We start from the raw sequence: 26,692 nt of genomic DNA on the forward strand, positions 1-26,692 counted from the left end.
GCTTCGCTCACTGGGTGGGGGAAGTACGGACGTCCCAAGGGTTGCTGCGCTGAGTGTGCCCCTAGTAAGTTTTTCGGTGTTTCTCTCCCTGCAATTCTCTGCATAGTGTCTTCCTGCTTCTTCAGTTTTACTCCTTGCGTCGCAGGAGCGGTCCTGAGGGGCTACCGAAACCCCAGAGGCCAGGAGCACCAACACTGAGAACTGCCCAGGGGCCCAGCAGCCGGAAGGGTCTGGGAGGAGGAGGTGGAGCGAGCGGGGCGGGGCCCGGGAGGGGCGTGGTCCTCCGGGAGAGGCGGGGCTTGGAGCCTGCACGCGGAGCGCGGCCCAGGGGGCGGGGGAGATGAGGCAGGTCCCTGGGGAACTGGAACGGCAGCGGACGGGTCCCAGAGGCCGGCTGTGGTTCCCGAGAGGGAGGCGGAGTGGCGGCCTTAGGAGGAGATTCCAGGGGTGGGAGAGGGACGCTCAGGGACGAGCTTCCCTCGGGGCCTCCGCCTCCGTCACGTGGGTGCGGGACCCGGCGGCTGCCGGTCGGTCTGCTGGTTGGTCAGACTGTTGGTCGGTGGGACGGTGGCCTGTAGCTGAGTTTTCCGCTCTCCTGTTCGGAGGTGGGAGGGGCACAGGAGCGGCCCGCACACCTGATCCGCCCGGAGAGAAGCGGCGTCCCGCATCCAGGTCAGTGGGCTTCCCTCAGGTGAACTTCCCCCAGGTGACAGGGGCTCTCCGCTGTCCGGAAGGGGATTCCCCCACAGGGGCATTGCCTGGGGACACAGATCCTCTAGATCCAACAACCACACGGGGCGTGAGGTCTGTGCCTCTTTGGGCCGGGAAGGTGTCCCAGGCGAGCGGATGGGAACCCTTTCCCTTTCTCTGGCCAGAAGACTGGAGGAGGGTATAACTCCTATGGGTTTGCTTGGGATCTTTACCCCGCTTTGCCCAGAATCCGCAGACAGCCCGCGCTCTCACAGGTGCCAGGATAGTCCTGGAGATGCCAGAGTTGGTGGTTACTTCAGCGTTCAGTGTAAACTAGAGAGCCCAAGTCGGTATGACAGCTTTAATATTGTTCACCCAGGCAGATCTTTGTTCAAAAAAGTGTGTGTCCAGAAGCGATGCCCGGGCTAAGACCAATGCTATATTGTAATTGCAAAAATGCAGCATGCTTTTCAAAAGCCCAAGCCGCTGATTCCCAGTAGACTGCAATATGGGGATGGTCCTATTTAAGAGTGCACCCTCCTTCCCGCTTGACATGCCAACTCCAGACTGGTAGTTTTCCTTCAGAAGAAAATAAGATTATATATTTAAAGACCCGAGACTTGGGATTTGGGTAGGATCAAAACAGGCATTCTAGTCAGTGAAAATCCGATTATATTTTATCTTTTAAGGCAGCTGGATATTTGGTAGAGATCTGTTTCCCTTTCCAAATTTTGGTTAGTCTGTTTCTTTCTATTTCTCTCTCCTTCCTCTACGCTTCATTAATTTTTATAAAACAAAACTACTATGTTTACAAATGGTGTTTTGTGAAGTCAAATGTTCAACTACAGAAAGGTAGTTAACAGCAGACATAATTCATCTTTAGTCTTTTATTAGTGGTATAGTCATAGTCATACTTTCATGTATTAGGATAGTCATACTCTCATGTATTAGTATATTCAGTATAGTTATAGACAATTCATTTTAAATGTTATCTGATTTATAAATTATTTTTCTCTGCTTAAATTTATATTTAATTGATCTTGAAGTGAGAGACAAGGGAGATTGGTGAGTCTTTCAATATTGCATTCATCCTGGATTTTGTGTGTGTGTGTGTGTGTGTGTGTGGGTGTGTATGTGTGTGTGTGTGTGGTGCTGGGTTTCAACCCCAGGGCCTTGTACATGCTAGGCAAATGTGCTTTACTACTGAAAGCACATTTAGACTCCTATCCCTTATATAACATTAATAGTGTTACTTTGAGATTTGGTAATGTACTAGTCATTAGCTTGTTGCTACTAGGGAAACAAGCTGAGTATCATGATCTCTTTACTGCAGTAGCTAACATAGATGGGCTATGTCTGTAGGACTAAGTGAAGTAAGATTAATTACATGAAGGAGGTAGGAACAAAGTGGGGAAATTCCCATCTTTCATTTAAGCATAAAAAATCTGGGATAATTTCAGGAAGGGGTGGTATAAGTGATGAACCTCAAAGGATTTCTCCAAGGTTTCTGCAGGCAGAGGTGAGTGAGTAGGAGTGACCTAGGCTGTGAAAGCTGTAGAGACAGGCAAGCTCAGACTAGTGACAAGTGGCCAGCAGTCCAGCCTGGCCCCTATGGTGGGTGGTTAACAGTAAAGCAGGTAACAAGATGGAACATGGTCCCAGCTGGCCAAAAACAGCAGGTGTAGAAAGAAGTTCATTCAGACTTTGTCTGAAGGCATGGGAGTCAAATGATTTTAAGCAGAGGATTGACTTATGGTTCTGTGAGCAGCTCAAAGTCGAAACTTTGACCCTTGACCCAACTCCCAGCCTGAAACAGAAAATCCAGTAAATGTTTTGTGGAAGTTTGAGAAGCAGTGCTTCTCAAACTTTAACAATAAGACTCACTGAAAATCTCCTTCAAATGCAGATTTGATTGGGTAGCTCAGAGGTGGGATCTGGTGTTCTGCATTTCTAACTTTTTCAGGGGAGGATGGCTATCACTTCATTATCTATAGCAAGAATTTAAAGTAGTAGTTTGCAAACTGACTTGCTTGAGGGAGCTTTAGGAACAGTTCAGATTAGGTAGGTTTGGGATATTGTAAAAAAGATCCCCCAGGAGATTCTGACAACTGCCTGGTAGGAGTGGCTGTAGTGGACTCTGGCAATGCTTGGGAAGCAAGACTGGGGAGGCTACTTAGGAGACTGGCAGACTAATTTGGGGTAGAAGTAATGAGCCCTTATCTGGGACCTGAGAGAATGGTGAAATTGGGACCCAAGAGACCCTGTAAATACAGAATCTGTAGGCTAGGAGACTAAGAAGTGGGAGGTGTCAGTCACTACATGAGGAGGGAGGAGCAGTTCTAGGAGAATTTAACTTTGTAATTGAGGAATGGTACTATTTAGAAGTTGTTTTTTACTTGAGCATAAGATATTTTTTTCCCTGAATTACAAATCTGTTCATGATGCCCTTCTGCTTAAAATCCCCTTAGTACAAAATATGAGATGGTAGAGTTATACAAGCACAAGAGACAAGGTATTTAAACATTTATTAAGTTTCATAGATTGTGCATCTCCATTCAAGATGTGACACTCAGTCACTATTTGGTGTGGGCACAACTAGGCTAAAACTCTTGGTAGCTTTGTTTTTTCCTGAGTCACTATTTTTCCTGCTTCCTCTTTCCTCAAGAGTTCCACTTCCCTTGGACTTTTGTCTTCTAGCATCATGCTTTCATTTTAGTGATTGATGGCACTTATGTGTCCCTGTTTTCAAGAATATAGGAAAGGTGAGTTGTAGTCTGTATAGGCGGACAGGTACTAGGGATTGAACCCAGAGGTGTTTTACCACTGAGCCATGTCCCCAACCCTTTTTAATTTTTTTTTATACTTGTAGGTGGACAGTAGCATGCCTTTATTTGTTTAGTTTTTTTATGCAGTGCTAAAGATCCAACCCAGTGCCTCACACATGCTAGGCAAGCACTCTGCCACTGAGCTACAGCCTCAGCCCACATCCCCAACCCTTTTTAATTTTTGAGATAGGGTCTCACTAAGTTGCTTAGGGACTTGCTGAGTTACTGAGGCTAGACTTGAACTTGTGATCCTTTTGCCTAAGCCTCCCAAATTGCTGGTATTGCAGGCATGTGCCACCCACCTGGCTATGTTTTCTCTTAAAGCCAGCTCTGTTGGACCTTGTGGATCTCCTCGGGGCCTATTCTTATCTTCCACATAACTGGTAAATAGTCTTCTGGGAAATGATGCCCTAGAGCCATCTGTTGAGCTCTAAACTCAGTCACCTTAAGGTCTCAAAATTCCAGAGGGCTGCTCACTCTGAGCTTTGCCTTTAGCAAATTTATGATTTCTTTTGGCCTTAGGGTCATTGGTTTAGTACTCTTTGGTAATTTCATTTCCTCTCTGTATCTCTGTCACATTCATATTATACATGTATGCACACTGAGGGCTAAGCATTCATTGTGCACGGTGCTTTTAATCACCCTGTTCTATGTTGTGTATTAATCTTGGTTTCTGTAACACATCTGTAGACACCAACAGGATGAGATTGTCTGATAGGATAAAATATAACATTCTTGTAAGACATTCAAGGCAGTGTAGAGGCTGGCCCTAATTTAGCTCTCCAGCTGCATCTCCAATGTTCCCCAAACCAAGGGACTCAATCATTTCTGCTTTTATGTGTCTCCCTGCTTCTGCACACACATTTCCTCTCCCTGGAAATATCTGTTGTCTCTGCTCTGCAAGATGGATGAACTGTTATTAATTCTTCAGGATGCTGATCAAATTCTTGAAAACTCCTTACCATCTTCGTTTTTACTCTTTGCTTCTAATATATACACAGTGCAACAAATTTAGATCTCTTCTGTGTTACCTAAGTCACTTATTTGCAGTTCTCTCTATGCTCTGAACTGCTTTGGGCTGCTTCAGCTCTGTGTATGGCTCACTATCTAGTAGATGTTCAGGAAGTGTTGTGGTAAATGTGGGCCCTGAACTGGCTGGCTTTGCAGTGTTTTCTTCAATAAAGAGGAAAAGGGGTAGTTCATTTTTTGTGGAAGATGAGGGAAGAAAAGGAGCAGAAGCTGAAAGATTGGAAAGACAGACAGGCCCAAAGAGTAGTGGGCCTGCATGACTAGAATCTTGGAGTGGATGGGGACACTAACAGAGGAGAGCCTGGGATCTCAGACTGGGGTCAGATCATGTAAATCTTTGAAATCTAGAGCTAAAGAATTCAAATTGTATGACATCGGTGACATTTAGGGTTTTTGAGAATCGATAAGACATGGTGAAAGCTGTGTTTTCAGGAGGATTTGGAGCTATAAAGTACAGGTTAGAGAGAGGGAGGGATTTCTTGTGAGGATGGACTATTGGATAACTCATGGACATGAATCAAGGGAATGATAGTAGCAGGGGAGAGGAGGGAATGGAAGCTTAGGACATGAATCAAGGGAATGATAGTAGCAGGGGAGAGGAGGGAATGGAAGCAAGTGAGCTTGCCAACAAATCCAGTAGGATTTGGTGACTACTTGGATTTGAAAGAGAGAGAAAGGAGTCAATTTGGACACTGACATTTTGTTCTGGTTTGCTGGAAGAAGAATAAGGCAATTGTTAGCAGCATGAGAGCATGGAGGAACTTCTTGGAAGGGGGAAGGGAAATGAGGGTGATTGATTCCTTTTGGAATCAGAATGGATTCTTGCTTTCCCTTTATATTTTGACCAAGGAGGATGGTGAAACCCAAAATAACCTGCCCAAGGACACCCCCCCCCTTTTGGTGGCAGAACCCAGGTCTCCTAGCCTTCTGGCTGGGACTCCGTCATCTGTAGCACAGTGTTTGGTCAGAGGAATGCCGCCAGAAGGTCCAGATGGAGATTCCATTAGGCAATGAAAAATGGGAATGAGACCAGATTGGGGTGAATTCAGTCTGCAGAGGACCTAAGGCTGGAGGCATACAGGGTTTTGACCTGTAGTCTGTTGGCAGCCAATGCCAATGGGGGCCAAAAGGCTCACGAGGCCTCCTGTTTGTCCTGTGTCCTCCATGCATGTGGGGCTAAATAGGTAAGAGTGCTTTTATGGTACCAGAACTCTTCTACTTCTTATGCTCAGTGTGGGTACATGTAAATTAATTGTGTTTTTCTGGGAATACAACCACTCATCAGTTTACCATTTTCATGAAAAAAGGTATTCCAAGAACCAAACATCCTTACCCCATACAGACTTTAGGGACACATTTTGCTAGTTCATGAGAACTTGAATGGGGATGGGAGCAGAGGGTGGGAGTGACAGCTAGCTGGGTGAGGCAATCAGTCCTGAGGACTTCCTCCAACTAGGGGCAGGGGTCAGGGATCCAGCTGACTGACTGAAGGCCACACCTGTCAGATGATGAGAGAGAACCTTATCTAGAATCTGCACTGCTGCCAAGAGACTTGGTGGAATTTCCCTCCTCTTCTCACCCCTCCCTCCCATACCTCCCTGCACAGCCAGGCTCCAGCCTTTAGCCTCCTAATATAATGCCTTGCCTTTACCATGTGCCCTGGTCACTTAAGTTTACTAAGGCAGAGCTGCATTAATGCATGTGAAACATTATCACCTGACATGTGGTTGCCAAACAAAAACAAAAGACACAAGGAATACTGGGAGTCCACTTTAAGGGGAAACTTACAAGCCTCTTTGGCTTTTTGGAGCTATGTAGCTGGGTCTTTCCATTTTCCACTTCATCTTGTTCAGAGGTTGTGTAGAAATAAATATATACACACACATGCACCTCCTACCCCTGCCTGTCCCCACTGCCACTGCACTGAGAACAAAGTGTGTGCATGAGTTTGCTCACCCATGGTAAAGTAACACAGGGACAGCCATAGATTGCAAACTTGAAAGTTGGGTTTTCCAAGGCTTAGGAATCATTATTCAGAGGCAGGTGGGTGGAGGATCCATTAACAAATCTCTAGGAAGAAACTAGTTAGCTTAGATACTGTATAGGGAATAGATCCTACATGGCCTCTACTTTGGCCTGAAGCTGCTGTGGCATTCCCAGGGTGCTCTACTTTGGGTATAGCTATTTTTACCTGGGAATGAGGATAGTATAGCGGGAAATCCTAATCCCAGGGTTTCTCTGTCTGCTTAGGGATAGCCAAAGTTTTGGTGAATAAGGAAGGGTTTTTAGTGGGGTCAGTCTGAATTGCTGCCTCAACTCTCCAGGGTAAAGATGTGATTCCACAGCAACTTGTGTGCATGTTGGAATAAACCCATTACATACAGCTGAATCTTTCAGGCTGGGCAGGGACCACTCTGAGCTGGAGGGCCACTTCTTTGATTGCACTAGGTGTCCCAAGAAGTCCTACAAAATTTCTCTAACTTTTTTCTTGTAGAAAGATCCAGAAGCTCTGACAGAAGGAACCCATTGTTTGACAGGTGTATGTGAATTTATGTGTAAGAGAGAGGGAGACACAGAGTTGTATAGAAGCCAAGAGGTCTGTTGTAGGGACTGAAAGAACAGAAAAGGACAGAGTCACAACTCAAACTAAGAAGACCTTGCCTTATATACAGGACAGCTCTCTCAGGGGCAACAAGTTCCTTCTTCCAGCACAAGTCCACCTCTTCATGGAGGCATCAAAGGTAAAGATGGGACTTGTAGAGGGATAGAGGGGAAGAAAGTGTAGAACTTTTAGCTATGGTAGCTTTGACAAAGGGCTTGTCTCATGAGGCAGGGGAAGTGTTATTACCACTTTATGGGGTGTGTATTTATACATGCTCATGTGTGTATGTGTGTGTGCTTTGGAGTCAAACCCAAGGCCTTGTGCATCTAGGCAAACACTACCACTGAGCTCTACAGCCAGTCCTGGGAAACAGATTTCTGAAGGTTCCAGAGTATTAGACTTAATTTTATTTATTGGCCCATATGGATGCTTTGAGGGGTGAAAGGAGGTAAGATAAATGCTAAAATATATGAGCTTGGAACGATAGGACTGTTTTCACACTGGGATGTGTGACATCAAACTGAGTGTTCAAAACTAAATTTTATGAGAAACAGGCAGGCAAGGAAGTGTGGGTAGGGGAGAGTGGATTGGTATGGGGAGAGGAGAGAAGTTAGAATATAATTTTGGGTGGGACTGGCAGTTTCTTAGCATACAACATTTTGCCAGAGTGAAGGAATAGTTCTTGGCTCTGACACCTGACCTTGACTGGATGTCATGAAAAAGTTTATTACATAAGCTCTTCCTGCAGCCAGCCAAGACATCTTGTTCTTCAATGAATACTGCTCACCTGGTAACAGCAACAACAGCCCTGTGTGTGTCTGTCTAGGGTTTCACTGCTTAGGCTCACTGGTGCTGCATAGTGCCCCAGGCAGGGATTATTGTCCTGCTCCTGGAAATAAGGAAACTGACTCCTGCCCACCTCCCACCTTCCTTCATGATAGGTGCAGGTTTTCTCCATCTTGGGGGCTTGGCCTCCCTGACCCTGAGGACCCTGGTAACTCTAGAATGGGGGCTTTGAGGGTACACTTGTACACTGCTGGTGGGACTGCAAGTTGGTAAGGCCAATTTGGAAAGCAGTATGGAGATACCTGGGAAAGCTGGGAATGGATCCACCATTTGACCCAGCTATCGCCCTCCTCGGACTATTCCCTGAGGATCTTAAAAGAGCGTACTATAGGGATACTGCCACATCAATGATTATAGCGGCACAATTCACAATAGCTAGACTGTGGAACTAACCTAGATGCCCTTCAATAGATGAATGGATAAAAAAAATGTGTCATCTATATACAATGGAGTACTACGAAGCAATAAAAAATGACAAAATCATAGAATTTGCAGGGAAATGGATGGCATTAGAGAAGATTATGCTAAGCGAAGCTAGCCAACCCTTAAAAAACAAATGCCAAATGTCTTCTTTGATATAAAGAGAGCAACTAAGAACAGATCAGGGAGGAAGAGCATGAGGAAAAGATTAACATTAAACAAAGACGAGTGGGGGGAGAGAAAGGGAGAGAGAAGAGAAAGCATATGGAAATGGTAGGAGACCCTCAATGTTACACAAAATTACATAGAAGAGGATGTGAGGGGGAAAGAGGGGGGGAAACAAGGGAGAGAATTGAACAACAGCAGATGAGGTAGAGAGGGATTATGGGTGGGGAGGGGAGGGGGATAGTAGGGGATAGGAAAGGTAGCAGAATACAATAGTCACTAATATGCCATTATGTAAAAATGTGAGTGTGTGACCGATGTGATTCTGCAATTTGTATTTGGGGTAAAAATGGGAGTTCATAACCCAATTGAGTCAAATGTATGAAAGATGATATGTCATGAGCTTTGTAATGTTTTGAACAACCAATAAAAAAAATAAAATAAAAAATAAATAAAGTAGAATGGGGGCTTTGAATCAGACAGTTCTCCATTCAAACTCCAGCTCTACACAGGTTTGCTGTTGGTACTTTGAGCAAGTCTCTTTACTTCTCTGAGTCTTAAGTTCTTCATCTGTTTAATGGGTTAAGATAATAGGCCCACCTTTGTTGTGAAAATGAGATGATGCAATCAGTGTTGACTATAGTTCTTGGCACATTGCAGATAGTCAAACCCTATTATTGTTTGTCATTATTTTTCTCTTTTCAGGAAGCCAAAGAAAAATACTTTGCCAAAAGGAGGGGTTAGCATCATCCAGATGGATTATACTGATATTTCAGGGGAGTAGTATTCTTTAGGTGTCTAGGTGTGACACAGAAAGGGCAGTCATGGTGGGGGTGAACAGAAAGTCCAGGAGGCAAAAGTGCGTGGCAAGGTAGGTCACAGTCTGGCTTCAGATAGCTGATCACCAGTCTTCAGGACAAGGGAAGCACACAGATCTCAGAGCCCAAACCAGCTCAGTGAGTGGTGGCAGGGTAAGTGCAAAGTCCTTCCCTTAGGCTCCCAAAATCAATTAGTGTGTCCTACTTGTCCCTGTGGAAAAGCTCAGATAAATTGGCTTAGCCTGCTGCATTAATAGAAATCTTGAGTTTAGAGCTTAGTAAGGGATCTTCATCCCTACATTGGCCAAGACTGGCCACACCTGGAGGCATGTGGGCAAGGGACGCATATGCTGCAAAGCTGTTGAGGGCCACAGCCGAGTTGGGGTGGCACCTGGCATTTTGCCAGAGGGAGTGGTTGAGAGGTGATGCCAGTGAGCCATTGAGATGATGATGGTTAAATTAAGCTGTGTATTCAGTTGTATATAGACCTTTGCTGTCTGGGCAATAGGGCGGCTCCTGCTGCCTCAGATGCCCACTACTTTGGAGTTCTGGCGGGGATTCTGGGAGAGTTGAGTTGGTTGGTTGGTGAAGTTCCGGTGGAGGGAGTTCCGATTGGTGTGTGGTGCTCCTGAAAGGGCCGAGTGGGTGGCGTTTGGGGGAGTTCGGAAATAAAAGTTTGTTCCTGCTTGAGTGGCTCATGATTTGTGCCCAGCCAGACTGCGGCACAAAGCCAGGGTTCTTGTCCTACAAGCTGTGGAAGAACTTGAGTATAGATAGGAAGACACGGGGATCACAGGGATGTGACTACTATTTTCAGATGGGTGAGGGAGATACTATGTTCCACACTTCTCAGAATGCAGACTTGAGGGGGCCATGGTAGTAATGGTAGAGGGAGTTAAAGAGGAGGCAGATAACCAGACCTGGTGTGTACACCCATAATCCTAGCTATTTTGAAGGCTGAGGCAGGAGGATTGCATAAATCTGTTTCCCAGGACTGGCTGTAGGGTTTAGTGGAAGTGTTCAAGACCAGCCTGGGCAATTTAATGAGACCCTGACTCAAAATACAATAAAAAGGGCTGAGGATGCAGCTCAGTGGTAGCATGCCCCTGGCTTCAATCTCCAGTACAACCAAAAAAGGAGGTAGATATTTGTTTGAAGTGGTGTAAGAAACTCAAGCTTGTCTCTAAGGCCAAGTATCTTTCTTAAAGTAAGATAAAGGGCATTTATTGTCCGAGTGGTATTGAGTAGAGAGGATTTCATGAAATAAAGGGAGGCAGGTTGTGTTGAGAGGTCAAAGGACTATCTGAAAGGACTGCAAGATTTTTTTTTATTAGTTGCTGAAAACATTACAATGATCTTGACATATCATACATTTGATTCAAGTGGGGTATGAATTCTTTTTTTTCCACATGTACAGATTACAGTATCACATTGGTTTTACAGCCACGTTTATACATACAGCCATATTAATGTTTTTTGTATTCTGCTGCTACCCTTCCTTTCCCCCTCCCCTCCCGTCCCCTCCCATCACCTCTCTCTACCCACTCTATGACACTTTTCTCTCTCTCTCTCTCTCTTTTTTTCTTCCTCACACCATCTTATATGTAATTTGGACTGCAAGATTTTGACAGTAGGTTTTGTAAATCAATTAATTGGGACTGGGTCCTAAGGAATTAGAACTAGAGATATACCTTTTAGGGCAGGTGGTTTTTTTCTGTGTGAGGAAAGACGAGAATATGCAAAGATCCTTCCTGGTCAATGAAATGTTTTGAGTTAAGGACATAGAGGTCTCTTATGTAAATGAACAAGCTGGGATAAAGAAATAATGAGGAAACTTACCTAGACTCTTTCCAGTTGTTAAAAATTGAAAAAAGTTGGAACTAAGATAATGGGGGTGGGCAGGGGAAACTTTATCCTGTTGATGGTGGGAAATAATTGGTGGCTTCTGAGCAGAGATGACTTTTAGCACATGTAGGGTGGAGTGAGGGTGAAAGGCCAGGGACAGGCAGCCTTAAAGCTGTGCAGAAACTTCTCTATCCCAGCTCATAGGAGGAATATCCCACTTAATGATGGGGGTAGGGAAAGAGGAAAGGCTCCAAGGATATCCCTTTGTGAGCTAAAACTTTGAGGCTGTGATCCATAGAAAGTGATAAACTATGTGTATTCTCTACTGGTGCCTCCCTTGGCCTAATTGCCAGGCTACAACATGAAGGCTTTTTCTTTCCCATGGGCCATTCCATGAAGATTGTGAAAACACAGCATCCTGGGACAGAGAGAACCAGGGCCTGTGGTCTGAGGCACTGAGCTCCCAGCATCCAATAATGGTGGGTATAGAAAGGAGTTATCCAGAAGGACACTGGCCACAATACTGGGAAGTTTGACTGTTTACAGTCTCGGCCCAGAGCAGGTTCCAGCCCCAAGAAAGGCGGGGGAGTCTGTGGGCACCAGGGCTTTATTCAAGTGGGCTGAGGTTTTGGGTGGGGTATGGTAGGTGGGAAGACGGAGAATGCTGTGTTTAAGCAACATGGATGCCTGAGTGCCATGATATCCTGGTTTGGGTAGATATTATGGCCTGACAAAATGGTAGGGAGGAGATGGCAGCCACAGAGTCAGAACTATCCCACTGGGATTGGGAAAACTACACCCTGTTAGGAGCATAGGCAGAGCATAATTTATAGGCTCGTGTTCTCATTATTTCAGTCACTAAATAATTTTTAAACCTTCCTCTTCTCTGAGGAAAATAGTGGATAGTGGGACATGAGGTGAAAAAGACATGACCCCTGCCTGAATGGAACTTAAGGAATGTACCTCTCACTCAAATCAGGCTGTAATAAACACTAAGAAAATAAGAGTATTTAGAAAAAAGAGGTTGGACTTTCTGAGCATGTGGTGATTGAGGTGTGTCTTGAAGACAGAAAGGGACTCTGTGGAGGTGAAGGGAATTCCTGGCAGAGGGAACAGAAATGTGCAAAGGAGAGGGACTGGAAATTAAGGGGCATGTGTGAAAATAGCCAGTGGTTAGGTTGGTTAGAACTGAGAAGTAAATGAGGTTTAGCTGGGGGTCCCCCAAATCCATAATGATTGGCCATTATCATCTTTTATAAAATCCTCACCATGCTTCAGGCATTGAGCAGAGTTTTGCTTCTGTCTCATAGCAGCCTTTTAGGACTTAGCTCAGCAGGATCCACGAGGATGCAGTACTTTCCTAAGCTTTCCTAGCTGGTGAGTGACTGAATTTGATGTACACTCAGTCTGCTTGATTTCAAACCTGTGTACTTTCTGCCTATTTTGCTATCATATTCAGAGTCCAGCTTATACAGAGTCCATTACATGAAAAACTTATTTTATCATGATGAGGAAGGAAGATGGTCAGTGAACGTGTAGTAGACCACATTAACACTTTGAGAAACACTTGGTGGGTGTGACCAGATTGTCACAAAGCACATCCTGGCCCCACTTAATATATGTAAGCATATATATTATTTAGGTAAATCTCTAAAAGTTGCATAGATTTTCATGGGATCTAGAAACTGTTAATATCTGACTGCTATAGATAATTTCTGAATTCTTAGCTAAATTCCTCTCTTTTCTTTCCCATTCAAGAAAGTATATTAAAATAGGACAAGACAATCCCAATTTTCTCATTTATACAAAAATTTCCTCATCTTTAGTTACTTTGTCATTAGTAACAAATTATAATGAACCTTACCTGTTTGGGACCCCAGACTATCATCCCTAAAGGATATTTGGTGAAAGTGGTACTCGAGAGTGGGTCTTGAGAGTGGGTTGGAAGGGTTGGGTGAAGGATGAGAGTCAGAGAAATCTGGGCAAAAAAAACTCAGGTGGGGATGTGGGGGTGGAGAGGAGGGGCTGATATGGTTCAGTAAGCATTTGCTGCAAGCCTGCCCATGCAGGGGTGTGGAGTAGGTGCTGGGACATCTGCATGAAAGGACAGTATTGTTTCCATTGTAGGCATGTTCAGGCTTTGAGCTGGTGGGTGTTGGCGGGGGCTGCCTGCTCAAGTCATCCTGTATCCTGTAGAGCCAGCCAGTCCTTATTGCTTGATCAGGTATACCCTGGGCCCTGTCCTGTCCAGCTTGGCTCTCCTCCTGGAGCTGAGAACACATACCTGGCCTTGGTAGCTTCACCTTTCTTCTGTCCTCAGAGTGGTCTTGAGTCCTTTAGGCTTCCAAATGGGAAACTTTTCCTCCACTCGGAAAGTTTGAGAAAATCACATGGGGAGGCAATAATAACCTTAGAGAAGATACAGTGCCTTTTCAGGGAGAAGATAGAATGATGTCTGGGCTGTGATTACTCAAGATCTCATGTTAACAGGAGACTTCAGAGGACAGAAAGCTCTACCTCTGTGTTTTAGCTACTAATAAAGAACATTTTAAAAACTATTAAGGGCTGCCCTGGTGTCACAAATCTAGTCCTCGAATGTCATGATTACTTATATTTGAAAGAGAATTTTAACTCAAGTAACAGTTGAACGAGGAATGGTATTCATGAGAAGGATCCTATACTCTACTTGAGAAATGCATCTCATTACATAATTGTTACACACTGTGTACGGAAACTTAAGTAACTCCTGGAGTAATTGACTGGTTATAGGTGTCCCTCTAGTGTATGGTGCATACTAAGTGCAATTGTGAGGTCTCTCTGTGACACTGGTACACCTCAGCCATCTTCTTTTAAGACCATCTCTAGAGTTAAAATGGGCATGCTCAAAATCAGTGTATGAGGCCAGGGACCTTTTGCTTCAAGTCTGAAGCCAGCCATGAATGTGGTCAGCACTTGGTACTTTGCCTCCCTGACCCCATTAAAGTCCAGCTTTGGTTTTAGCTTCCATGTTGGAAGCCTCCAAAATTTACTTCCCTGGCTACGACTTCTCTGTCAGATATCTGCCCCAGATGGCCCCCAAGTATCATAAACTTAGCCTACTCACTGTTCCTAAGCAGTGCCACCCGGTAAGACCGTAGGGAAATAACTGAGAAAGGTGCCAAGAGATTGTTAAGAGTGCATATGATCTGTATGAAATTTGCAGTCTTGAAGGCACACCAAGTACCTGCTTTCTGTCAGGTACTGCTAGAGAGACCTGCAACTGCTGGAGAAAATCTAGAATATGTGTACCATGTTTGAGCTCCTGAACCAAAGGATCTGCCTATATCCAGCCCTGGGTATGGGAGGCATAATATCCATTATATAAGAATCCAAGAAATCAATGTGTATTACTTAAAGAAAAAAACTAATCTATCTCATAAATAATACAGGTTTTAAGAATATGCTCTTCATCTTAGCTATGTCATCCCCCATTCATATTATTTGAAATCCTAACCCCTGAAGTGGTGGTATTAGAATGTGGGGCTTTGGAGAAGTGATTAGGTCATGAGAGTAGAGCCCTCATGAATGGATTAGTCATTAGTCCTTTCATTAGCCAGAAGGATCTAGCTAGACTCTTCTTCCATGGGAGAACATAGGTAGAAGGTGCCATCTATGTATCAGGAAATAGGCTCTCACCAGACACTGATTCTACCAGAACTGCGTTCTTGGACTTTCCAATCTCCAGAACTGTGAGAAATATATTTTGGTTGTTAAACTATCTTAACAGTTTATAGTAATTTTGTTATAGCAGCCTGATAGTAGAAAGATATCTTTGCTGCCTCCTGCTCTTGTCCTCCTTCAGGGGAAGAAGTCCCTACCCACTTTGACAGGAAAGGAGCCTCAGAAAGTTTGGGGCTGGACTGGGCTGGAATGTGGGGACTTGGTTTTTATAATACTGTCTCTTGGCCCTTTTGAGTCATGTAGACCTCTACACCTTTCACTTCTTACTTGAATCTGAGGAACTATTTGAATATCTTCTATGGGAGAATAACAGCCCTGATCAATGGAAAAGAAGAGGTAAAGAATGGAGAGGCCCTTAGGAGACTCAGACTTTTCTACTCCCCTGGGTTCCAGCTGGCAGACTTCCAGGAGCAAGACTGCTTGGTCCCCAAGCAGGAGATATCTAGTGTGGTGTGCTCTGCAGGCTTGTCTTTGATCTACAGCACCATGTGTGGAAATGGGGGATTCCTGCATCACTTTTCTTGGGAAAGTCCCTAAACCATCTTTGACCTCAGAGCTCTGGGGGAGGGAAGTGATCTGAGTGACAAGTGTCTTGTGACTTGCAAGTAAGGTTAGGGAACTGGCTAGGTCCTGCCCCTCCCTGCCCACATTGTATGCTGGAGCTATTGAATTAGGTTGAAGAAGAGGGCTGGGCCCATTGCTTTTGGCTGTCTCTGCTGTTGGTGCTTTTTTTTTTTTCCTTTTGCATTGCTGAGGTTCAGAGATCACATGCACACCAAGTGAAGTGTTCTACCACTAAGCCATTCCCCCAGGCTGCTCATGGTTTCCTGAATGTATCTGGACAGCTGGGCTATCTTTGAGGTCCTAGGTTTCCTCCTCATTGCATCTTGGGCTTAGTCCCCAGGCATGATTCAAAGACTACAGATAAGGGAAATGCCCTTACCTGGATGTTGTTTGAGAATTAAGCAAAGTCTTCCCTGGAATGTGAGTGGATCAGAACAAGATCAAATAGCTTTGGAGAGAAGGCTGTCTTCTGACCGTAAGTTTGCCCAGCTGTGTCCAAGATCAAATGAGGGTCAGATGAGGGCTTTGGGCTGCCAAAACAATGTACTGTGACTAGGGGACTGAAATGGCAGACTTTTATTTTTTCACAGTTATGGAAGCCAGAAGTTTGAGATTATGGTGTCAACAGAATTGATTTCTTCTGAGGCCTCTCTCCATGATTTGCAGATGGCCATCTTCTCCCTGTGTCTTCACATGTTCTTCCCTCTGTACCCACCTATGTCCTAATAACCTCATCTTACAAGAACACCATTACATTGAATTACTGTCCACCTTAATTTAATTACCTCTATTTCCAAATATGGTCATATATTGAGGTACTGGACATTAGGATGTAAACATCTGAATTTTAGGGGGACACAATTGTGCTATTAAAAAAGGTGTTTCCAAAATCCTGAGAGAACAAGGCTCAGTATTATGGTGAAAGACAGAGAGGCACTCACTGCTGGTCCTGCCAAATGGGACCAGCAAAGGAAGGTAGTCATAATCTAGCCAGTAGAGGAAGTTGACCAATCTTATGCAAAGACTCAACTCAGAAAAGCTTGGGCCTGAGCTGTTTGCTTGCAGTCTGGGTTCCATTGTGGCCCTTTGTCCTCCAGTGAAGGCAGAATTGGTAATATTTTCCAGCACAGGCCTTTAGGAGAAGCCCCTCCTCATCTGACAGAGACAGAATCGAGGGTGTTGACAGTGCACACAGGATGGTCTTTAAGGAAATTCTTTGGTCCCTTTCTGGCATTTTGTATTGTTTTATTGTTTGTTTGTTTATTTATTTATTTATGAGAGAGAGAGAAAGAGAGAGAGAGAGAGAGAGAGAGAGAGAGAGAGAGAGAGAGAGAATTTTTAAAATATTTATTTATTTATTTTTTAGTTTTCGCCAGACACAACATCTTTGTTTGTATGTGGTGCTGAGGATCGAACCCAGGCTGCACGCATGCCAGGCTAGCTCGATACCGATTGAGCCACATCCCCAGCCCTTGTGTTGTTTTAGATGAGGTCTTGCTGTGTTGCCCAGACTCATCTTGAACTCCTGGGCTCAACTGATTCTCTCATCTCAGCCTCCAGAGTATCTAGAGGGCATGTACCACTGTGCCCAGTTCTGGTTTTTTTTTTTTTTTTTCAATGCAAAAGGAAAAACTTTGTAGTAAAAACTATTCAACAAATGTTGAAATGAAGATTCAAAATACAGAATAAATTAATTCAATTAGTATTTATCTAGAGCCTGCCAAATTCTGGGTCCAGATCCTCTGCAGGCAGCTAGAGAGGCTCCTAGAAGGTAGCTGGCTGTGGGCTAAATTTATGCATGAGATCTCAAATACTCTAGATAATAGCAAAAACTCGCCAATTCAGACTTTTTTTTTCTTGTTGCTTAGCATTCTAAATTAATGGAATGAGGAGAAAGGCCTGGTTTTATCATCTGTTAGGGAAAGTTACATTTTCTGCTATCATTGGTCTTTTACAAATGTAGTTGTATTCATCATTTGTCTCTTGCTCATGCCAGGCCCAATCATGGCTTAGTTCCCCTTATGGTAGAGCTGTCTTTGCCTCTGAATATCAGGCTGCAAAAAAGAGGGATCTCAAAGTTAGATGGAGAGGCTGTCATCGACAACCTCCAACCCTTATCAGAATGCTGGTCAAAGTCACATGCCCTTTTTCTCTTTACTCTTCACTAAGAAACACAAACATTTACTGTCTACTTTTGACTGATTCTTTGTTGGGCTCTGAGAACAAAAAAGCAAAATAGGATATACTCCTTGCTCTCTAATCACTCAATTAAGAAGGTGGGATAGACACACTGAGAAATAATATAATTACTGTTTATATTATTATAATTCTTATAATACAAATAGCTCTGATGATCAAGGTGGTCTTCTCCACCACCTTGTAAAGTAAGATAGGAACAGAGAATGGAGGGATTCTAGCATCTTTAGGAACTTAAGGTAGCAGTGTCAAAAAAAGTCCTCCTGGATATGGAACATTTGAACAAAGCCTCAGACTGGGTGGGATTTAAAGTATAGATGGAGAAAAGCACCCCACGTAAAGAAAACAAAGACAGGAAAACCTTGTGTATTGGGGGGTGGGAAGTAGTCTGGTGTGGCTGGGACTCAACTTGGTAAGAAGGGGGATGGTATTAGGATACTTGAACCAAGCTGCAAAATATGGCAGCCATGGACAGTTTGGGAGCAGGGGAGTGATGTCATGAGCTATGGGATATTTCTACCACACTGGGAAGGATGGATTGGGGAAGAGTCAGAGGAAGCAGCTTTTATTTTTTGATAAGGGCCCGAACTATGGGAGATGAGACATGAGGAGAGCTTGATTGGATGTTAGAACATACTCAGGGAATCTGACATTGTAGAAACAGCACCATATGAGTCATCAGGAATTTAAGTTCAAATTTCAGTTCTGCAGGAGGGGAAGGAGGAATCCTGCATATACCCCTCGTCTCCCCCCCCCCCCCCAAAAAAAAATTATGTTCCTAAGTGGTGGGCTTTTCTATTTAACATTTAATTATTTAAAAAAGTCCAACACACAGAAGTAGAAGGAATAGTATAATGAATCCTCTTCGCCTATCATCCACTTCAACAATAACCTCTTGCTTGTATTGATTTTTGAGATGAGGCTTTTAGTAAGTATTCAATTTGATGCTGGATTTGAAGCATTTCTCTAAATCTGCCTGTGATCAGTCTGAGGCAGTGAAATGATGTCAGGTCCATTTATTCCTCCCTGGAGGTAAATTGAATGTGTATGTGCACACATAAGTGTGTGTTCATTGCTGTGAGAATGAAAATGAGGGCTGCTGCCTTTGAAGGTTGAGTTCTGGGACTGAAGACACACACCCAGCAGGGGCCTTGTCAGTAGGATAAGGGTCTGTTTACCACAGAGGCAGGTGTGGAGAGGGGAGAAAATGGAGGTAAGAACTGCTGGGAGGGAGGTTTTTAGGGTCAGATACACTCATTACCCATTCATTGGAATGTCTGTCTTGCCCAAGACAGACCAACCTGATAAGACCAACACTGACCAACCTGATAAGGCTTGTCCATGAGCCAGATGTCAGTGAACTAATTCACTTTGGCAGGCATTGTCCAGTGGCCACAACATAAACGCCTGTCTTTCCAAACCACCTTGTTGGCATTGTCCTATGTAGGAAAATAAATTACAGCATCATCTGCGGATTGCTGGGGGAGCCGAGCTCCCAGACAAAGGACACCATATGGAAAGAAGGCATGTGACCTATGGCTGTGATGTCCTCCTAGCTAGTGATTGTGCTCCTGCCCTCAGAGATGGTCTTTTAGTTATCAGTGTGCCATGCAGACCCAACAGTTTTATGGGTATTGTTGCTTTGTTCTTCACTTAGAGTAGACTAGCTTGGTTTGGGGCACAGTAGTTGTTCATACTACTTAAATGACTTCCAAGTTTTTGTTTTACAATTATTGAAAAATATGCCCAGGAATCAGAGGGATATCAAGATATCAGGTTTATATCTAATAAAGTTGTTTACAGAATATGACCCATTGAGTCCTCAGTATATCCCTTTGCTGAATTAAAACAGCCACCTCTAGTAGGGACTTAGATGAATGCAAGTCTCCTCCTGGGGCAGGCCACCTCCCTTATCAAGGTGGCTTAGAGAGAGAAAGAAGGATGGGGCCGAGTTGCACATGCTTGATTGTTTCTCCCATTCTCACCAATTACATACTTATTTGCTCCCAGGGTAGGAAGTTCTGGAAAGAGAGGATGTCAGTGTCCTCTCATTGGATATCCTATGGCCGCTTGAAGCAGAAACAGAATAAAGGTGTGAGCACATGTTATAAGTCTCAGCATTGGTTCATTTGGCAGGCAGAAGTGGGAATGCTGTTGGCAAAATTGTCTGGGCACTGAAAAATAAGTGTTGATGCACAGACTGGAGAGGGAGTCTTTTGGCTGAGGGGACAGCATGAGAAAGCATAATGCTGTCCATGGCTGAAGTATCAGGGAATCAGAATGTGGCAGGAGGTAGCTGTACTTGATGAGCAAGTGCTGTATAACCTTAGAGTCAGACTGCCTGAGTTCAAATCCTATCTCTGCTGCTTCTAGATGTGTGATTTTGGCCAAGTTGACCAACTCCATGAGCTTCACTTTCCTTATCTGTGAAGCTTGGATATAAGAGTTATGAATGTTGAGATATGAGCTACATATAAACATTTAGCTCAGTGTAGAGAGAATGCTTAACAAGTGTCAGCCGTTATTAATACCTTCATGAGTCCAGGACAGTTGGAGGTTGGCTCTGATCTAGATGCACCTTATGAGTTTGGATTGCTCTGGAAAAGGCCAGGTATGCTCAGGTGAGAGGAGGCCCTGAAGTGTTCAGGTTCTGAATATGTGAATGTAGGCTGAGCAGCAAGAACAGGAAGAATGTGGTGGTGAAGACCATGTCTGCAGAGAGACCCATGGAGACTGGATGCTGTTTGAGGGGAAGGGTCACAGGTAAGTGCAGGCTGCTGTATAGTTCAAGGAGGAACCCAGAGGCGCTTTGTCCTGGATAGCAAATGAAGTAACTGTCTCACTGATGTGATGCCAGGAAAAGCAGTCCAGTCTACATGGATAGACTGCTATCTAAATGATTTACTTTCTGAACTCATTTAAATGTCTCAGTCATCTTTTCAGATAGATACTATTTCCATCTCATCCAGAAGAAACCTGAGACACAAAGGTTATTCTTGCCCAGGACACATAGTGTCAGAATCAGGGTTCTTACCCAGGCAGTCTAACTCCAGTTTGTACTTTTAACTCTGCCTAGACTGCCTTTCTAGGAAATAAGAACAGGAACAGCTCCGTAGATGACAAGGCAGCTTCAGTGAGTGAAAAATTCGCTACAGTGGGAATTAGGGGGAGTGGAAGGTGAACAGTGGCTCGTGAATCCAAGAAGAAACATGACATAGTAGCTGGGAGTGTAGGATCATAGAGAGCAGAGGCTTTAACGTTAGTATGGGTTGAGAGGAAGGAGCAGGACAAGGCAAGAAATGCAGATTTAACTTAGAGGGCATAATTGAGATGGACTCATTGGTGATATATCAGTAGGTCAAAGGGAGGAGGAACAACTTTTTCACAGGATGGATGGGAGACTGAAGTGGAGAAGAGGGGAATCCAGGGGTTCCATTTATCATCAAAGAAAGATACATGCTAGTATACTGCAAGGGAGTCTGACAGGAAGGAGATAAAAGATCATGGGCATGTAAGTGTTTGGGAGCAGAAGAGACACGGGAATCTAATTCCCCAGGCAGAGGGACAGTGAGAGTAAGTTGTGACCAGAGAAGCAGAGTGTACCCAGCAGCAAGTTCAGTGTAAGCTGGCGGTGGCTAGGGAGAGGCAAAGTTTGAGGTGAGAACAGCCTGCTGACTGCTGGGCATAGGGCTACAGGGGGCCTCCATATGGTCCAGAACAAGGGAGTGGGGAAAGACAAAGTCAAGTCAAAGAGAGCCTGGGAGGTGCCGGCAGGGACCTGAGGTGGGCAGGAGAGAGATCGGTTATCATTGCCTGCTACTACTTGGGAGGGGGCGTCCAGAGAGCTCTGTGCACTCTGCTGAGAAGAATCCTGACTCCCTGCATCCTTCCATGTTGTTGCTGGGAAGAGTAGGTGGCTTCCAGGTGTTCCCTTCAGAGGTGCCATTGTCTGGTAGACAGGGAGGGGCAAGTTCTCTAGTTGAGTAGAAGTGAATGACTCTGCCCAAGCTGGTCCCAGCTTCACCTGCTGTCACTTTCCCTGTTCCCTGGCCACAGGGCTATATCTTTAAAAGACAAGAGTGATAATTATAATATATTCCTCACAAATGAGATAATGAAGATGAAGTCTTTTCACAGGGATTGTTACTGGGTTTTTTTTTTTTTTTTTTTGGTAATGGGGATAGGGCCCAGGGGCACTTTATCATTGAGCCACATCCCCAGCCCTTTTCTTTCTTCTTCTTCTTCTCCTTCTCCTTCTCCTTTTTAAATTTTGAGACAGGTTCTTGCTAAGTTGCTTAGAGTCTTACTAAACTGCTGAGGTTGGGATCCTTCTGCCTCAGACTCCTGAGTCACTGGGATTACTAGTGGGCACCACCATGCCTGGCGGGACTGTTGCCTCTTGTAGGAGGCAAGAAACTTGCTATGAACTTTCAGAGCAGGTAGTTTGAGATGAGAACAGGCAGGTAGAAGTTGTCTGGTCATGAGGTAATTTGCCATCATTTTGATGCATTGTGAAGAGCCATGTAGCTAGGGAATAGGTAGCTAGCTCTCGAAGCAAGTGGGTTGTTGGTTCTGTCCTGGTCCTTTACGTCTCAGCCTTGGAGTCACACTCTCATTTACATTTACTTCTCAGATGCATCTTTCTAAGGCCCACAGAAGGAAAAGAACCTTTTATCTCAAGTTCTCTAAGTGGCTATAGTGGGTCCTGCTCTGGTGAGGACACATGCAGATAAACTTGTCCACAGTATGAGAGGGCAGACTGATGGGGGCCTTGGTGATATTCTGTTCCCTGGACACTGCCTGGCTCCCCATCTCACTCTTTCCAAAGGCACACATCCTGGCCTTGCCACTTCCCACCTTCCCACATACACACTCCAAGTCCCTTTCCTTTTGGAGTACTTGCATTATATGTCTTCTGAGATCTGCTCAGACCATCCTGGGGGAAGGCCGGTGGCCTTGGCCATATGGATTGTTGTGTCCTCTTTGCTACAATTAGCCCTTGAGTTGAAAAGAACCAGTTTGGGGAATGGGGGCAGGATAGAATATCAAAAGCAGAAATAGGCACAAACAAGAGGAAGGTTGAGCAGACATTTCAAAGTATTAAGCAGGGACACTGGAAGAAACAATGTCAGCTTCTCACTGTTCCTGTAGCCCCGAGGTCAGATGTGCTGTTGGTGTGAGCCATCAGAACCTCTCACTCGCTTGCTTCCTGGCCAGACCCTGCTCCTCCTTTTGGGCTGAGCTTGGCTGGCAGCATCCCATGCTCATGGCTTTGGGGTGGTGTTTCTCTTAAGCAGCTTGCCATTTCAGGTAGGAGAGAGATACTGCTCCTGTTCCTGAGACTATGGGATAGTGAGACTGGAAGTTTGGCCTCTTGGCACCTGGAGATGAGGTCCCAGTGACTTGTGTTTCTTTGTGGTCTTTAGAGGAGGCTGTTCAGCTTTGTGACTGATTGCCCTGCTGTTGCTATGTGTTGTTGAAAAAGCTGTTCAGCACCGTGGAACCTTGTTTAAAGGGCTGTGGTTTGGTGAGAAGGGCTTGAGCATTTGGCTAAGTGTTTAAGTGGAAGCATCTGGGTTGGGCTGTGCCAAAGGAGGCTGGTGGTGGGGCAGGGACATGTGATCAAAGTTGGGCTGGGTTTTAAATGCAAGATCCAGAAAGCAAAAGGAATCTTTCCAGCGTGTTTGGTAGAGCTGGACTATAGCACAAATATTCTTAGGGATCTCTTGGATCTCCCCCAGTAGGGAGTGGCTGGTAATGCCCAGTTCATACAACTCACTAACCTGGTACAGCAGGAAAAAGATGCTAAACAAGAAATACTTCTTTAGACCCTGATACTACCTTGCACTACCAGCCTGCACCCAGGTTTATGGCTCTTTCAGCAATTCTGACAGATCTCAGCCTCCTCACTTTGGTTAACTGACTTACTAATCAGACCAGCCTGATGTGGGATATTTAAGTGGGAATAAGAAGCTGTGTAAGAGAAAAATGTATTTTGATATTATAAAGCCTTAAGCCGGTTTGTTATTAGGAGTTACTGATACTGTGATTAGGTGAAACAAGCTTGTTCACCCTCAATTTTTTTTTTTGCATTCTTTATCCTGTTCAGCTTTTCTTAGCCTAATTAAGCTACTGTTATTCACTGACAAAAGAAATCAAAATTTCTCCTCTTAATTCTGATTGTACAGCATCTCTGTCCTGCCTTGACTTTTCTGTCATGGCAGAATATCTCATTGGGCCTGGCTCCCTCTGTTCTCAAGGAAAGGTAAAACTGTGGCTTTGTCTTTGGGTCATGACACAAAGTCAGGGGCTCTGCCTTGCTCTGAGTGGCTTTCTTCTCAGGCCCAGTGTGCGTACTTCTCCTTTCTGTCAAGATTTTTCTGGGCTGACTGGACATGACTCTGGATCGTGCTAAATATTGTTCAGGCCTCAGGGCCCTTGATTTAGACTTTGGCCCCTGGTAGAATGTGGATGACTTGAGCTGATACCCTTGGGATCCTCTCCAGTGCAGACCTGGGACTTTTATTCCTTCCATTTCTCCCCTTTGTAGTGGGAATGTCTACCCTACACCCATTCCATCACTGTATTTTAGAAGCAGATGACTTACTTCACAGGCTTATAGATAAGAGAATTTTGCCAGCTGCCTCCCACAGGCATTGTTGATTCTGTTCACTTGTTTAGCATAGGTGAGCTGAACTCTGGGGTCAGAGACATGGCCCTGCCCTTGAGGATCTCACCACTGAGACAAAGAAGTCTCACCCATTATATGGCTAGTGCTCTGGAGTAGTCTGTTGTGGGGATGGGAGAGAGTCCCTGGAGAGGATAATCCATAAATTCAACTCTGACTGGTGGCCAGCCATGATACTTTCTAAGCAGAAGAGTGCTTGGTGCAGGGCTCAACTTTTATTATTGTCAGAATTACTTGAAGAGTTCAGTGAACTATGAAGGCAGGCTCTCTTTTACTTATCTGTGCTTCATTAGGTCTCCTAGTGATCCGATAAATAGGTTGTTTTATTTTCCCAGTTCATTTTTTTCCTAAATAAGTGCATTATAATTGTACATAATGGTGGGATTTTTTTGTTACATATTCATGCACATGATATAACAGTATAATTTGACCATTATCGTTCTCCAGTATTTCCTCTTTCCCTCCCCCAAAAACTGAAGTTTGAGGACCACCGAGATGTATGAGTCTGAGTACAGGTTGAGTGGAGAAGGCTGCTTGGAGGGAAGCCACCAATTAGGTGGCTATTGCAGTCCTCTGGATTGAGGTAATACAGAGACAGGTGAGGCTGTGGGAGCCAGTGAGGCCACCACAAGCAGGAGTCTAGAGAGCTGTTCTGCCGTCTTACTCAGCAGCAGCAGCACCCATAACTGCATCTCTGTCTGGAACCCTTCATTTGGCTCTGGAATCCTTCACTTTTCTTTGCTGTTCCTCTTCAGTCTCCTTGGTAAATAAGATCCTCTTCTTCCTGATAGCTGTGTACTGGATGTTCCAGAGAGTCCTAGACATTCTTCTTTTTTTAATTTATATACTTTTTAAGTCACTTCATGAAGTTGCTTTAAATACCTTCTTTATTCAAATGGCTCCCAAATTTATATCTCCAGCACAGACTTCTTTTTGAGCCTCAGAATATATTTCCAAACGGCATTCAGGGTATCTTTTCCAGGTGTTCTTAGGCATCCAATGTTGGGCATTTTGAAACCAATGTGCTATTTTACCCTGACATGCTCCCTTGTCACTCTTGATCTCTCAGGGACTCAGGCCAAAAACTTTGTAGTCATGCTCAACTTCTCTCTCACATGTCTGTGTTCAACCTATCAGTGAATTTTACTGGCTTTTCCCTCCAATAGATCAGTATTATAGCATCTCTTAAGATCATTTTGGTTCAAGCTACTTTCTTCTTTTGCCTGTCTTTCCTGTGTTCCCAGCTTCATTCCTGCAGTCTGTTTTCCAGGCAGCAGTCAGAACAACCATTTTAAGAGGTAAGGTAGATCATGTCACAGTGTGCTCAAAGCCCTTCAATGGGTTCCTGTCTCAGCAAAGTGGAAGAAAGACAAGAAGAGTGTGCATTCTCCAGCAAGTTGCCTAATTAGTTTTCCCATTTATAATGGAAAATAATCATATCTTTACGATGATATGCAATTGGCATGTGAGGATTAAGTGAGATAATGTTGAATAAGTCCTTACCAGGTAGCTAACAAAAACCTGCCCAATGTAAGGTAAAGAGAACTGAGCACACCTTAATTAAATGTTAATATTGTGCCACACTATGTGTATTATCCCTGATGTTTTTGATTGTTTTGTTTTATTTTATTTTATTTTAGTATTAGAGATGAAATCCGGGGCCTTGGGCAGATTAGACAAGTATTCTACCATTAAACTATATCACCAGCCTTATTTGTTTTAATTTGATCACTAGTACATAGCCACACAATTTAAGGAGTTGATGATTATAAATGATTTCTTAACGCAGCTATCTCTCCACCTATCTACTGTCTTCCTCAGATGTAGCCACTTAAAATTCTTTTAGTATTTTTATCTGTATCTCTTAAAATGCATGTTCTCCTTCTTTATTTATTTTTAGTTGTCATTATCCAGTGACTTATAATTTCCTTATAAGTCCAGAAGGTAAGAATTCAACTCAGAACAGCTTAGAAATCCAGTTTTTCCCTCTCACCCACAGGCGCATTTCCATCCGTTCCATTCTGCTAATGCAGTTTCAGTGAGATCAGTACGTGGTGTTTTATCATAAGGATATGATTACTCTTGGTTTCTGTGTAGTTCTTTTGTTATTTGTGTGGTTTGTTTTCTTATCATTGAATCAAACAATTCTTCACCAATTATACAGATCTTGTAGATATTTAGGTGCATCAGAAGTTCTGCCAATTTCACTTTACTGAAGAAACCTCTTTCTGAGCTTCAGAACTGAGCCTCCTTTTATGCTTATTGTATCACTGTTACCCTTGCA

General features: G+C 44.1%; 2 protein-coding genes across 5 annotated transcripts in view; both read left to right on the forward strand.

Moving 5' to 3' along the window:
• Nucleotides 1–26,692, forward strand: part of Olfml1 (olfactomedin like 1) — a 57,688-nt gene that overhangs the window by 24,273 nt on the left and 6,723 nt on the right. The gene's annotated exons all lie outside the window — the stretch shown is intronic.
• Ppfibp2 (PPFIB scaffold protein 2) overlaps nucleotides 368–26,692 on the forward strand; it is a 145,462-nt gene continuing 119,137 nt past the window's right edge. For all 4 annotated transcript variants that reach the window (XM_026415010.2, XM_026415011.2, XM_026415016.2 and 1 more), the window contains exon 1: nucleotides 368–672. The gene's annotated coding sequence lies outside the window, so the exon portion shown is untranslated. The remainder of the gene's footprint in view (nucleotides 673–26,692) is intronic.

Source organism: Urocitellus parryii, chromosome 4 (assembly GCF_045843805.1).
Source record: "Urocitellus parryii isolate mUroPar1 chromosome 4, mUroPar1.hap1, whole genome shotgun sequence".
Taxonomy (NCBI): domain Eukaryota; kingdom Metazoa; phylum Chordata; class Mammalia; order Rodentia; family Sciuridae; genus Urocitellus; species Urocitellus parryii.